The following is a 12,586-nucleotide window of genomic DNA, read 5'->3' on the forward strand; positions in this document are numbered from 1 at the left end:
AGCTCTGCAATGATCTTAGCAAAGTAGTAGGCTGTATGTATAAAATAGGTGATTTAATTCCTTTATGGCTAAAGAAATCAATATACTTCGCCCTTTTCTTCTCGAAGCTATCTTATTGTGTCTTGATCTGGGGAACAACTACAACAAAAAACTATGATAAGTTATTAGGCTTGCAAAAACGAGTAGTCCGAATTTTTGAAAACTACCATGGTAGGCCGCGTGACTTACCCACACACAATCTCTTCGACAAACATTTAGTGATCCGAGCAAATCAAGTATTTTATTATAGATTACTCTTACATATAAAAAAAACACAGGCTCCATGTTGTCAGCATACCCACTTCTTTTCGATACCCATTACGTTATCAAATCAAGAAAATACCATTCACGCGTACTAACTACGGACGTCAGGATATAAGCTATCAAATACCTAGGCTACTAAACATTGTTGAGCAAAAAGTTGATTTCTGTGCGCCTAATTTTAAGCAATATATAAAAAACCTACTCATACACTATCAAATTAATTACACATAAATTGCTCTCGCACTAATTTTTTTTTTTAATAATGCACTATATATGTATGCTTAACCTGCGCGCTAAATGTGATTGCACAAACAAAAACTGTAGCATAAATGTCTTTTACACATAGTCATTGTATAATGTACACATTATCTTGTTTACTTGTCTTTTGTACATCGTACTTGCTTGTTTTCCTGTTATATTTGCTTTTTTTGTTTGTACATCGTATCATCATGTAACCCGAACGCACTTAGGAGCAAGAGCCCCTGTCAGGCCGTATGGCCTTTAGCTCTTGTTTCCTCTGTCTTTATGTAATGAAGAAAGGAAATAAACTTCAAACTTCAAAAACGAGCAATTATATTAATACCTAATGTACCGTGGTGTGCTCATAGGGGCCCCTACTTTGCAAGGTTTAATATCACGACAATATCAGAGTTATTCCCATTCAGGTTGATCTGTATGTATAAAAACACTGTTTCCACTAAGAATGAGTTTTTTTATCAAGTCTCAACCTGACTCATGCGATTCTTTCCTACAATACACGGAACAAAATGCCATGGAATGTACCTTTCTGCCGCACAACATACGGTAAGCAGTCACTGACATATAATTTATCACAGTATCTCAATATTCTGCAAAAGAACAACATCATACTTGAACAGACTTCACGGCATAAATTACCCAAACTTATTCGCATGTTTGAATGGATATAGTTCGTGATTACAACACACCTATAGCTTCATGTACCTTCATTTTACTTGCATTGTATCTCGGTTTACTGTAAATGAGTTTCCTGTGCATAGAATATGTGGAGTAGTTTTTGTCTAATAAAGTCTATGTGATAGTAGAGGCGTAACTTCACGCAAATGTCAGATGTAGATATTTCTGGGGCTGTATTTCCTTTGTGTTTGTGAGTGCGCTTTTCCACTGCTGTTGTGATCAGCTGCTGGGCTATGCACTCCGGCAGAGGGCGCAGGGTGGCTCTCAAGCTGCAAGAACGCAGCTTTTTGCCTGGCGTTCTCTCTCCTTTGTTGCTGTAGTAACCTTGAGAGAGTTAAAATGTATTGCAAGTGACATGTGCAGGTGGTGAAAGTGTGCCACCATATCTTGCCATTTAAAAACTTCGTTTTTTATTATGCAGAAAGAAGTCTGGCTGGCACATGATCCTGAGTTGACATGCTTACTGTAAGCTTGTACAATCTCGTGGTTGATTTGGTTGCCATTGTAATAAAATATTTCAGTCTTTTTAAACAAAAGCTTTCGTGGGAAATTTCTACAATGTGCGGCCAGATTCCAGCCTGTCGAATTCCCGATAATACTTGGTGCTCCATGAGGTCGATGTTAAGGCAGCGTACTTTTGAAAAAGTACTTTTTGAAACACGAAACTGGAATGGCGCACACAACTCACACTGAGCATGCCATGAGCTGCCCCGTGTGCTTGATGCGGCAAATGGCCGTGGACGCCTGCTGAGATCTATTGACACGACCGCGTATCTTGTTTAAGCAGTTTTTAGCTGAAAAGATGGCTTCAACACCTTATGTCACAGCTGCCATTTTAAAACCATTCCCCATCTGATGTACGCAAGGTATGACTGCATACTTTTTTCCCGTTTCGATCTGTTTCTGGGGTTATTCCCTTTTAACAGCGAAGATATATATATATATGGCTAGCCGATTAATTCGTCCGTCCGCCCATCCGTGTGTCGCCTGTACGCCGGAAACGCCTCAGCGCAACCCCATACGCATGCGCAAGAAAAGAAACAGCAAATAGCGGCAGTTGCTCCAAATGCTATCATCTTCCGTCTATGTATAAAGAACATTACCATTTTCGCGTCATCTTATCAGTCGCGGCAGCCACTCTGAATGTCATCATCTGATCAACCATGTTACGACGCATGAACTTAATGGCCATATAGAAAACGTGAGATGGCGGTGCGCCTTCGCTCTCAGTGGAGGCTCGAAAAGCTTTAAAGACTTTAATGACGACCTAGCTCGCCCCGACGGCAAGTGGATTGTATCCTTCCTTTTGGAAGGGTTTGGAATTGAGTGCTACACGGACGTCAATGTGCCAACCAGGCATCACCGGTCGTGTATAGATTTAAGCTTCCGCAAGAAGTTGTCTAGCATAGCAGTACGACCGGTCACGGTGTGCCAAAACGACCACAAAGTGATATAGTGATATAGTGAAGCGATATAGTTATAAAGTTTGTGTGATATATTCTTTTAAATAGACAAAAAAACTTGAAAGCATTGATATCAGTTATTTCTGGCTATATTGTTTGGGCCATACGAACATATTCTTCTATGAAAGAACACATATTTTACAAGTCTTGAGAGTGCAAAGCGTCAAGAATTCGCGTGCAGCATCCTTGTCGATGACAATGCAGTTATCATTGATGGATTTGATCCCTCGACAAATTTTATCAGGTGCAGGCCAAGCTGGAACGTGAACCCCCGCCGAACGAAATTTCTGGCTACGCCACTGCCAATATGAGAAATAAAAGAAAATCAATTCAGCCGCTGAATATGTTGCGCTGTTTTATTGGTGTATCTTGTCTTTAAATAAACCAGTGAGCCGACGTTGCATGCATGCGTCTTATGTCGCGATTTATTGGATGATTACGCAGAAGCAGACACACATCCTGACACCTCATTGACGGTGCAAGATAAAACGATTTGCCGGAGCTGGCATAAAGTTTATATATATATATATATATATATATATATATATATATATATATATATATATATATATATATATATATATATATATCACAAGAGCTGCGAAAAATGGGAAGAAAGGGGGTTAACCGAAGGGCCCGATGTTTATTAATCATAATAAGCCAACAAATACTGACACCAAGGACAGCGTAGGGGAGAATACTTGTGCTTAATAAGTGAAATAAAGAAACGTTAATTAGCGGAAATTAAAGTGGACGAAAAGACTACTTGTCGCAGGTGGGAACCGAACTGGAAACTTCGCGAAATGCGAAGGTTGTGGGTTCCATTCCCATCTACGGCAAGTTGTTTTTTCATCCAATATCTTTTCCATAAATTTATTGTTTATTTATTTCATTTATTAAGCACAAGTAATTTCCGCTATTTTGTCCTTGGTGTCAGTGTTTGTTGGCTTCTTATGATATTATTATTAAAAATCGGGCTCCTCGGTTAACCCCCTTTTTTCCTGTTCATTACATAACGAGGGTCTCGAATCCGGCAACATTGATGCCTTCAGGTAGTATGTGTGGGTTTATTGACCAGTCGCCTTCACCCAAAACGTGACGCCTGCGGCAAAAAGGACGTTATGGTACGTCCACACTAGCGACAAAAACGCGCGCGACACAACGCGCGCGGCGAGCGGCGCTGTCGCGCGCGGCAAGATTCACGAAAAGCGGCAGCAACGCGCGGCAAACGCGCGAATGGGTGCGAGACCCATTTTTCGCGGCAGACGCGAAACGTCCACCAATCAGAAGCGAGCCGCTTTACGAGCCGCGCTGTTGTGGCGCCACCTGTCGCATAAGCAAAGAATCATAATCTATGGGCTCTGAGACTGAACAGTGACACGCGCGCCGTAAAATCTCAGAGGCCATTTCCAGTCAAGGGGGCTGTTTTTGTTAAGCCTTACCACACCGCCACTGAGGCGTCGACGAAGAATTCGCCTCGCAATGGAGGCGTTTTTGGAAACCGTTCGCGGATATGCGTACCCCTATGATAAATCGAGCGTCGGACAAGGAGCTGCGCGCCAACCGCTGGCACATTATGGACAGCAGTTTGGCATGACAGGTGAGTAATTGGTGAAGGTGGGGAAGCAGAGTGCGCGCCTTGCCCTCAGTGTCCCTGTACCGCACTCAAAACTTTCTCGTCCGCTGTCTGGCACGTCGGCGTCGCACAAGAACAAACAAGTATTATAGTGTTCACAGTCACCAGTAGCTCCTCGTCCGTATCCGACATGCCTGAGCGTGGCCGGCAGTGGCGCAAAAAAACACAGACACTTCCGATGGAAGACGAAATGAGCAGAACGGAGAGCGCGTTGTCGCGAGAAATATCGAATGGAACGAGACAACGCGGGACTCCACGGGACGCTGCCGCGTGCCGCAAAACGCGACTGTGGACTTGCCAGCACGCGTCTGCCGCGCGGTCGCTTGCCGCGTGCGGCGTGTCGCGCGCGTTTTTGTCGCTAGTGTGGGCGTACCATTACACGTCCGTCGCCAAGATCTGTGAGTGGTGGCGCTGACTAACACTCCCAGGGGTCTACTAGGACACATGAGTACCTAAGAAAGTGGAGGATGGGAAAATGGTGCCGCAGTAGCTGAATCGATAGAGCATCGCACGCGAACTGCGTAGGCTTTGGGTTCGGTTCCCACCTGCGGTAATTTGTATTTTTATCCACTTTAATTTCTATTACTTTATTGTTTCTTTATTTCATTTATTAAGTACAACTAATTTCCCCAATGTTGTCTTTGGTGTCAGTGTTTGTCGGCTGCTTGTCATATCACAAAAGCTGCAGTAACGTCAAAAAAAGAACAAGAGAAACATTCTTCTGGAAGCTGCGAGCCCTCGCATGCTCTATGCTAAATGCGACCCCTCTCCACTGCATTCCACTGGCAGCGTCTTAGAGTCTTACATTTGCTACGCCCAACACGCTTGCAAAATCAAAAAAAAAAACGGCACTAGCTTAAGGCTAACCTTCAGCGGGTGCCGGTTGATTTGGTGATGTATAGCATTCGTCTGGCGGGTTGTCATCGAAGTTTGCACTATGCAACATGTTTATATTGTAGGAGTCTTGGTATTCACGTAGTTGTACATTTTGTTAAATATGTGCTTCACCCTTTCAGATAAAACGTGCACATTGAGCTCTGGGTGCCTGCATTCGCAGCCTTCATGAAGGCCGTACCTCGGCCGAAACATAAAACTTAGTTATTTGTTTTGTTTGCTTACGTGCGCTTCCACTTGTTTCAAAAAAAAATATGTGTGTATATATATATATATATATATATATATATATATATATATATATATATAGTGAGATACCAAACCTGTACCAGCAATGCAAAGCCAGTTGGCGGCAAGGTTGGAAAGAAAGGAAGCGTCGCTTCCAAGACGGTGTACGAATCAACTCCATGAATTTTGTTGTAGTTTCTTCTGTTTGTGTTGGGGTTCCATGAAACATTGAACACTTTTATTCCACATATGTATATGTTAATAAAGTAATGAAATATTTTACCAGTGTTCATCCTTTTATTAAAGATAGCAGTTCTTGGTAGGAAAGAAGTTATACATACATAAAAACAAGTGCGCAATAAGACAGTAGTCGAACTTCGTATACTACAGGAAATCAAACTGCTCATTATCATTCGATGAAATAGACCAATACAAGAGGCCAATTAAGTTATTAACATTCTTCTCTCCAAGTCAGGACGTCCGGTTGCGTTTTGTGGCGGGAATACTTCGTTGGCTGGTGTAATGCTGCTGAGCCTTCCGGTAGCGTTTGGGCTTCCTGTGCGTGCCGCCATCAAAGCGCAGACAGCCGTTGCATTCTTGTGTTATCGCTGGTGCGATAATAACGTGGCTCCAGTTATTAAAAAGAAATTTCCCATCTCTCCGTTACGTGGAAGGGCCAAATAAACGGGCGCGTCATTGCAGGGAGAGTATGAGTAGAGCAGGCATTTTGAAACCTCGCTTAGCTTGAACGCGCTCGTGCAACCTGGCTTTATCTTCAATGACAAGTCAAAGACTAGGGGTTTGCAGGATTTCCGGTTTCTTTGGAAATATTCAACTTCAGCTGCAATAAGGTTTTGTATGAACGGAGATGTCAGTTTTTTATTGCAAACAAAACAACACATATTTATGTGCACTACTTTGACGATACAATATTGTGATATCCCTGCAGTGTTGAACGTAAAATATATGCTGTATTGAGTTTGATAACTGTGAACTCTGATTTCACCATGCAAAACTTTGCGCGGAACGTATGCTGGCGTTCTTGATAAGCAACCTTCCAGTAATGGATAGTTTAGAAAACCAATTAATAAATAATTATTCACTGCATATTAGGAAGCCGCCAATCAAATAAAATTTTTTTTTGCACAAGTGTTTTCTCGTATTATGACAATAATTAAAAGTGAGCGGGTTGCTATATTTTATAAGACTGCGATCGCTCATTACAAAGGTAAATAATAATAATAATAATAATAATAATAGCAATAATAATAATAATAATAATAATAATAATAATAATGCAGTATAGATATTTGTATAAAATTACTTCAGCACAGAAGTCAACATTCCATTCTCCTTTAAATATTCAACTATGGCGTTTACAAACCAAGCCTCCTTGGAAGTAGAGAAGAAAGTTGATCAGACTGCTGGGTAACATAGCTAGTCATCTGCAGAATGGTGATCTGGCTGCATTCTGTTCTACTTCTCATGTTCAATGCATAATTAAGAGGAAACACGCCACCTTAAGAATAAACGCACTCAAGCATAATGTTGCAGTCGCACTCTGAAAACGTGGCTCATGCCAGGAAAGGGGTGCCAAGAAAACGTGCACTCGCCAAGAATAAAACAAAAATAAAGAACAGACGTTTCGGGCCCCGTACGGTTCCCTTCATCACAATGAAGACATAAGCAGGGGTGTACAGCTCATTATGGGTGAGGTGGCGCCGCGTGCGGGTGTATATCTCGGAAAGATTAGCCCGCGTCCTGTTTATCGTGCGTTCTAAAATTCTACCATGCGTTCTAAATTCTTCGGAAATCGAATAGGCATGTAAGTGTTCATCTTTTGCGATGAGGGCTGCCGAGTCCCTGTCTATGATGTGTCCGGTTGGTTCGTAGTATTCCGCCTGGGCATTCGCCGTTCTGTGGCCCTTGCCGACGCCATTCATGTGTTCTTTCAAGTGCGGTTTAAAATTTTCGCTCTCACCAATGTGCGACACGTCCCGCTCCTTGCATGGTGTCTTGTAGATCACTCCCGGGTAGTTCGTGTATTTCAAAGGGTCTTTTACGCGAACCAGCTGTTGGTCAAGTTTTCGGGAAGCCACGCGGGTGATTTGTACACTGTAGCCCTTAAAAATTCGTGCAAGGGCTTCGCTTGTTCCCACTTTGCGGGGTACCGCCGCGCGCTTGACTGTTTTTTTCGCCGTTTCACGACGAGGCTGCGCTGATTTGCGCTCCTGCGTTCTGAGTAGTTGTAGAGGGTGACCATTGCTTAACAGGTCCCTTTTCACAACCTGTAGCTCTTGCCTACGCTTCGTGGGGCTGGAGCACACGTGGGATGCCGGGGAATAACGTGCTGCTGCGACAGGTCGCAATTTGCCCAATAATTGGGTGCGCTGAGTCGAAGCTCACGTACTTTCCCGTGTGCGTTGGCTTTCTGTACACAATAGTCCTCAAGCAGCTTGAAGTCCTCTCTACGAGGACATCCAGGAACGGAATTCGCCCATTGGTTTTCTCTTCAGCTGCGAACTGTATACTCGGCTCGAAGGAATTTAGGTGCTCGAAGAAATGTGTTGCGTGCCGGCGAGGGATAATGCAGAAGCAGTCGTCTATGTATCTTAGAAAGAGCTTTGGTCGCGTCCCGAATGAAGATAAGGCGGCACTTTCCAGATCCTCCAAAGCAATGTTGGCGCAAACGACGGACACAGGCTCCCATCGCTGTGCTGATTATTTGCTTGTTATACTCCTTCTTAAAGACGAAGTACGTATTCTTAAGGCAAAATTTTAGTAGGTGGCAAGTGTCCTGGGTTTCGAATGGCGTGCGTTCAGGCAAAGAAGAGTCAGCCTTGAGAAGTTCCCGGCAGCACTCGACCGCATAGTGAATAGGCACGCATGTAAACATTGACATTACGTCAAAGGGCATCACGACCTCGTCATTATCAATGCAGGCGCTTCTAATTTGCTCAGTGAAGTGAGCGGAGTCTTTGACGAACGAGGGCGTGAGTCTTGCAAACGGTCGAAGAATACCGTGCAGGTAGCCACACAGCTCGTACAGGGGCGAGCGTGTGTAGCCCACAATTGGTCATACTAGAACGTCAGGCTTGTGAATTTTCGGCAGTCCGTAGAGAGCGGGAACCGATCCGTTGTGGCAGAGCAACCTGTTGTAGAGATGCTTTCTTTCGGGGCGTGGGGGAGGGGGGGACAAACCTAAAAACTTCCGTAAGCAGCGTCAGGAGCTCCGATTCCACCTTTTTCGTTTGATGCCTAGCCAGTTTGGCATAGGTCGACGTGTCCTGAAGCAGCCCATTTATCTTGTTGACGCAGTCCACATGGTCCGAAACCACAGTGGCATTTTCCTTGTCCGCAGGGAGGACGACTATGTCCTCGTTTTCTTCTAACCGTTCCTGTTCTTTATTTTTCTTTTATTCTTGACAAGTGCACGTTTTCTTGGCACTAATATGTTTCCACGCCAGACGAGTTTTCGTCGAACACTTGACTATGCCACCAAAGTATAACGAGGCAAGAAAAACACTACATACACTCATGGAACTCTCCAAGAAAATGTTTCCATTCATTCAAACATCGCAATATTTCAATGACCGTTTATCACACAATACTTATAACGTCACTTGCTAGAAACCTTAGCTAGGACACTAATTACAATTTAGCTACATATCATGGAACCTCGCAAAACACTCGTGCAACTAGAAAGGGACGCACAGACCAAAGCAATGACCACGGCAGGTATTCGTCAAAACACGCTAGTAAGCAGATAGAGGAGTGTGCAGGTGAAGGAGTGAGGAAGAAGAAGCTGATAAATTGAGCTCTCAAGACTTCTAAAGAGCGCGTCTGCCCGTTCCAGTGATACTTTCAGTCCATCACTGGAACGCATTCATGACAGTGAGCCTGCTGTCATCAGCTTTTTTTTAAAAATCAACAACACATTAAATGAAAAAAAAGAATTTCCAAATGTGGCTATGATTCCACCAAATTTCGCTCTCTGCTTACCCATGGTTCTACCGCGAACATTGTTGTAATTCAGATTTTGTTTCTGTATATTGCCGATAACTTTTACAAAACATGGGTTGTGCATACAGAGGGAAGCCCCAGAGGTAATGTACTGCAAAAGAGCCCCAGCTCATGTAACTAGGAAGCTACTGATTGTGTGTGTTATTGCAGGAACATTGGATTTCTGAAGTAAGCCGGCAGTGAGGAAACCTATTTCAATAATGCAATACATTTATTATCATCAACAGTAAGCAGCGTAATTATTATGTCCAGTCAGGAAATGTAGACACGGCTGGCTTAAATCACGAAATGTAAGATATGTTCTTAAGACATGATTCTATAAAATGTCCGTGCAACGTGGCTGAAAAATTTGCCAGAAATTTGTCATAGACCTAGGTCTGGGGAATAGCTACAGTACGAACCGAATTGTGGGAAGCTAGAATAAGGAAACTGCCTGTTACATTGATGGAAAATAAGCTCTTTCGCTGCGGAAAGTGTATACATGTGCATTACAAGTGAAAAAGGTGCCCACTTATTTGCTTCTGAATGTACAAAATACCGGGGAAGAGCAAGCACAGAGACGAATCCTACGTGTAGCTTATAGCTTTATTAACGGGAAATGTCTAAGTGTTGTGCATGTTGCAAAAGGGGCAAATGCGTGGCGTACGCATTATCCCGTGAGAGAACGGTTTTCGTGTGAATGAAAACTTAATAGAAATAACCCTTTCACAAATAAAACTCTGCGAATATGAATTGATACTCTAATACACTGTGCTTTCTTGTTAAAAAAGGGGTATGGTTAAAAACATTTGGCTGGTACTCCACTACAAATCGCTATCAGCACGGAAAACTGTTCTGCGATTTAAGGGTAGTGGCGAATTCTTCGAAAGCAGCCGTTGCTTGTACTTTTGTTAGGTAGCCTAATATGCCGGCAACAGTTCACAATATTAGAAAGATGTTTAAGTTTAGTATTGCCTGTAAATTTCAATACCTAAAAAGATTTATTACACGCAAAGTTACGCCATGAGAACATTATGTACCGCAGAGATACGGCAGCTGTTTAGTTATAGGCCGCGCCACTATCTTTCTTTTTATATTGCCTATTTTATCTGTTTCCTTCGCTAGTATCATAAAATGTTACGAAGTGTTTGCTGCACAACGCCAGTCTGACACACAAACGTGTTATTGCTTTGCGGTGGCTGCTGGAGGCTCTCGAATTGTTTTCAGATCTACCGGCTCGTCGGATGCATGGCCTGGTAGCTTGAAATTTCTGCCCACGTGTGAGCCGGGTCACTTTAACCAACGAACGAGAGTCATACTATCTGCTAGCATGAGCTTGTATATTTCGCGTGCATAACGAAATGGTTGCGTTCACTCTAATTCCGAAATTTCCCGCATTTTCTGTGTGAGGTTTTTGTTTGTTCGTGTAGACAGGAATTAGGATTCATACAAATAAATGTATGTTTAGTAGCAATGACGCTTAGTAACACGTTCAAGTTATATACAATGTTGCGTCTCTGTTTTTATATCCTTCTCATAAAATTTATTCTTTCAGTGAATTTTCTATACGGCAACGCATATGCACATCCTGCTGTGAGCTCACAAGACGTTGGCAGTACGGTTAATTAAAATATAGCAAATGAAATCTTACATCTTTTGCGGCATTCACGCGGAACTTTTCTTAATAACTGTTCTGTCTGCTAAAGATATTTGCTTGAAAGTGCATGCTGATCTCTCAAATTAGTACAGCGCATGGCACTACTACAAATAATATTGTTACGCCCACGAAAGCCGTTTATTGACAAGCCACGTAGAGTTAGACGCGACGCCCTTGATCAGCTCAACGCCTATGGAGAGTCGGCTGGCCAGCCACACGTCGCTTTCCTCCTTCACCTCTCTTGGATGCCCCCCCTCGCCCCCTATTGTTGAGGCGTATACCGATTACGCACGTAAAAGTGTCACATTACGCTCCGAGCAGACGAAACCCGCCGGACATGTCAAGCATGCTGTCCAGAAATAAAGGCCTTTAAACGGGCGACATGCGAAAGTTCTCACGCCATAGGGCGTGAGGAGTTCTATGCGGTAGTTTAATGCGCTTATACGATAAGTAATAACATAGGGTCAAGCATAGCGCACCAGCAGTTTTTCACGTGATTCATGTGTTCTGGTTGCTTTCGAAACCCACACAAAGTCACGAAGTTCATATATGACGTGCGAGTGTTGGCGGTCGTAGCGTGCCTTCGAGCCATCTTAGAAACGCGAGTGCTCAAAGAAGCAAGTCGTCGGACCTCTTCAGCAAGAGAGATGGTCTCGGATATACAAAGATTATCGTGGCTGAAAACGACAAGATAGTGGCTAGTGTATAACGAGGCGGACGAGCATAAAGAAGGAAGAAGGGACTGTAGCCCGTAATTTCTTTCTGTGAGGTGTTAAATGCGTACGAAATGAAATGTAGCACGCTCTCCGAGTTCTTATGATCTGACGCGACATACATGGACAGCAGGTTAGTAAGAGTTCTGTTCGTGTGTCCCTTAAAGCTATTTGGTTATGGATGATACGGGTGGAATTTCAAAAACGTGAAGCACATAGACGAAGCACTTCTTCGACCACTTCTGCAGTGAACTGCCGCCCACGATCGCTGATGATTACTCTGGGAAGTCCATGTCGGAGATGACCAAATGAAGCAGAAAAACATACACTTAGGCTGCAGTAACCCATGCTATCGCAGCTGTCACACCGTGTCAAGTGATCGGCACACGCGACAATCCAGCGATTCTTATCGGATGACTACGGGAAAGGATCGAGAAGGTCGATGCCGGCTTGCTCAAATGGAGTCTTCAGGGGTGGCACGTGATGTAGTCGGCCAGGAAGAGCGCTCGTAGGACGCTTCTGACGTTGACACTCGCTGCAGATGGACACGTAGTGGTCGGTCATCTGGCGCATTTCAGACCAGTAGAACCATTCTTTACCGTAGTAGAGGGCTCGTGCAGATCCCAAATGAGGAAATGTTGGATCGTCATGCATAGCGCTCAAGATGGAGACACGGAGACTTTCCGTGACCACCAGAAGGTATTGTGTGCCTGTAGCAGAATAGTTCTTTTTGTAAAGAACCCCATCACCAATG

General features: G+C 43.6%; 1 protein-coding gene across 2 annotated transcripts in view; it reads right to left on the reverse strand.

The window, feature by feature from the left end:
* LOC139048792 (uncharacterized) overlaps positions 1-12,586 on the reverse strand; it is a 119,547-nt gene that overhangs the window by 67,622 nt on the left and 39,339 nt on the right. The window contains exon 5 of one of the 2 annotated variants that reach the window (XR_011507948.1): positions 5,592-6,301. The exons of the other annotated variant lie outside the window; for it this stretch is intronic. The gene's annotated coding sequence lies outside the window, so the exon portion shown is untranslated. Of the gene's footprint in view, positions 1-5,591; positions 6,302-12,586 lie in introns of those variants that run through there. 2 annotated transcript variants of the gene reach the window in all.

The sequence above is a fragment of the Dermacentor albipictus genome, chromosome 8 (genome assembly GCF_038994185.2).
Source record: "Dermacentor albipictus isolate Rhodes 1998 colony chromosome 8, USDA_Dalb.pri_finalv2, whole genome shotgun sequence".
NCBI classification, from domain to species: Eukaryota; Metazoa; Arthropoda; class Arachnida; order Ixodida; family Ixodidae; genus Dermacentor; species Dermacentor albipictus.